Source organism: Protobothrops mucrosquamatus, unplaced genomic scaffold, assembly GCF_001527695.2.
Source record: "Protobothrops mucrosquamatus isolate PMUCROS unplaced genomic scaffold, P.Mucros_1.0 scaffold1681, whole genome shotgun sequence".
NCBI classification, from domain to species: Eukaryota; Metazoa; Chordata; class Lepidosauria; order Squamata; family Viperidae; genus Protobothrops; species Protobothrops mucrosquamatus.
Window position 1 is genome coordinate 144,735 of NW_015387837.1, and position 3,245 is coordinate 147,979.

General features: G+C 35.9%; 1 pseudogene; it reads left to right on the forward strand.

The window, feature by feature from the left end:
• LOC107293650 overlaps positions 1-3,245 on the forward strand; it is a 24,460-nt pseudogene that overhangs the window by 16,927 nt on the left and 4,288 nt on the right.

Here is a 3,245-nt window from a genome sequence, read left to right on the forward strand (position 1 = left end):
AACCCTATACCATTTCGGACAAATGGCTGTCCAGTTTCTTCTTAAAAACTTCCAGTGTTGGAGCATTCACCGCTTCTGGAGGCAGGTTGTTCCACTGGTTAATTGTTCTAACTGTCAGGAAGTTTCTCCTTAGTTCTAGGTTGCTTCTCTCTTTGGTTAGTTTCCACCCGTTGCTTCTTGTCCTGCCTTCAGGCGCTTTAGTAACCTGGTTGTTAAGTGAATCTGACTTCCCCATTGACTTTACTTGTCAGAAGGTCACAAAAGGTGATCACGTGACCTTGGGACATAGCAACGGTCATAAATATGAGTCAGTTGCCAAGCATCTGAAATTTGATCACAATGTAATGGTGCTGCAAAGGTCATAATTATGAAAAACGGTCATAAGTCATATTTTTCAGTGCCGTTGCAATTTTATTATTATTATTATTATTCGAATTTATATCCCGCCCTTCTCCTTGCGGACTCAGGTCACTAAATGAACTGCTATAAGTCAAGGACTATCTGTATAGCAAAACACTTTCTAACAGGATTATTGAATTATTTTCTAATTAATTGGGTTTTAACAATATTTTTTTATCTCATCTAGGGCTTTGTCTTGAAAAACGTGTATTCTATAAACTTATTTCAGGACTTCATGCAAGTATCAACTTACATCTTTGTGCAAACTATTTACTTGAAGGTATTTGTGATTTTTATTTTTTTATTTTGTGTGGGAAATTAATTCTTTCACTATTCCCATAAAAACAATTTTAATACTTATTTTAAAGCATTGTTTTTCTTTGTTCAGAAACATGGGGAAGACCTCGTTGGGGACCTAATGTCAAAGAATTCACCCAGCGTTTTGACCCTAGTGAAACAAAAAGTGAAGGACCAAGACGACTAAAAAATTTATATTTCCTATATTTGGTGGAACTGCGTGCATTGTCAAAGGTTGCGTCATACTTTGAGCGTTCAGTTGTGGATCTCTATACTGGAAATTCACAGGAGGATACAGAAACTAAGTCTCTCTTGTTAGAAATCTTCCAAGATACAAAGTAGGTGTGCTTTTATTCTCCACCTTTAGTATGTATTCAGATACAGACAACTGAATAAAGTTGATTTCAGTAGATCTTTAGAGAATTGCAGGAAAACGAAGATATTAAAACAGATCTAAAAATATGGTTGAATTCACATATCACATTAAACCACTGTTTAACCATATTTTATTGAATCAGTCCCAGATGACTGGGTTTCTTTAATAAATTAATCCCAAATCCTAAACAACAAAACAAACAAGTTTGCTTAGCAAGATGTGGGAAGCAACTTGAGAGTCCAAAGGATATTTGCAATGGAAAGGAAGCTCTCCAGAAAGGAAAACTATGACTGTCAGACGAAAGACTCATTTGTATCCAGCTGCAGTTTAAATTGTGCAAATAATTAATTACCTGGGGGTTTTTTTAATCCAAAAGGAAAAGAGAACATAACTATTGCTCTTCTTGTCTTAGTCACATAGTCAGATGTCTTGAAGCAGATAGCCAAGTCATCAGGATTATGACAGAAAACATGGAAGAAATGCAGTTGGCCAAAGAGGGCCAACTGAAACATTATGCTGAAATCACACATGTGGTTAACACATACAGGAAATTGGTTTTAGGTTGCTGACAAACTGGCTGGTGATAAACGCAGCCAATATATATAAGAGTATATACTATTTTATCCTTTAGCATTTTTGATTCTTCCTTTGAATTAGTTAAGATGGAGTGTTTTGATTAGAAATATCAAATTATTGAGAAAGGTGCCATGTCCAGTGAAATTCAGTGAGCTAGTAATCTGTTATACTGTATGCTTTTGTCAACAACTGCTGCATCTTAGAATGCTGAGCTGTGTTACAGGATGTTGGGGCCAGAGAGAGCAATAGCTCAGTGGAAAAAGCTAGAAGGTCTGGATGAACTTCAATAGGAGCCATTGTGGTGCAGTAGTTAGAATGCAGTATTGCAGGCTAACTCTGCTTACAGCCACGAGTTCGATCCTGACTAGCTGAAGGTTGATTCAGCCTTCCATCCTTCAAGGTTGATAAAATGAGGATCCAGATTGCTGGGGGCAATATGCTGACATTTGTAAACCGCTCAGAGAGTGCTATAAAGCACTATGGAGCGGTATATAAGTCTAAGTGCTATTGCTAAGTGCTATTGCTATTTGATAGAAGGTATAGGGAATGGCCTTGAAGTTCAGAAAGAAGTACAGAAGGAAGAGCCACTATCAAGGAAATGGTTAAAGTAAAAGGGATTTGAATTTGGGCCAAGAAAATAACTTGAACCCTGTCAAACGAGCATATCCCTAGTTTAGATAAAGATAAAGTGAGGAAGGACAAAATACAATCAGACTTGCAAGATTCTGTTACTGTAGCTGTTACAATGAAAGCAATCCTAGCCTCTATGGGGTGGGCGTGGTTTTGGCATGATGCATCCGGCCCGTGGGCCAGCAGTTTGACATGCCTGCTCTATGGCATTGGTTTCTTAGTCAAGTCTACTATGTTAGCTGACAAATTCACTCTGAGGACAATAGCTATAAGTAGCAGATTTGTTAAAAGATCATGATATGCATACAGTATGTAGTTTTGGATGGAGTTCTCTCTAAGTCTTTTGAATAATAATATTCTCTATTGTCAGAAAGTTAGTTTATAAGTGTTCATTTGTTTCTATTTAGCGAGGAGGAATATAGTGACATATTACAAAACTCACAAGACATTACATCCAGATAAGAAAAGGGAGAGTCTCATAAAAGAGTTGGAGAGAAAGACAAAATTGAGAACTATGGCTAAAACTGCTATATGATGAAGAATTTCATATTATTTCCTTTGGGATATTTGTTAAGAATTCTTTGGGGAAAAAACATAAAAGTACCTAACTGTTCTGCATTGCTTATAGAATTGGACAAACTATGTAACTGGGTATGGCTATAATATATATTTTGATTCTTGAACCATATTTTAAACATTTTAGGTACTGTAGATATGTCAAGTAATTGTAGAAAGTGGAGCATTATTACTAGTATCCAAACAATTTGGTAAATAAGTCTAATTCATTATCTAATTTTTCTAGGTCCTTTCCTATGCATTTTGATGAAAAGTCCATGTTTTCTGGAAACAAAAAGGAGGCCATATCTTTAAAGGTAAACATAGTTTTTACCTTGACATTTACATAAATTGCAGAAACGAAAGAAATTTTAAATTACATTAAATCATGCTTTTGTGTGTGCATTTCATT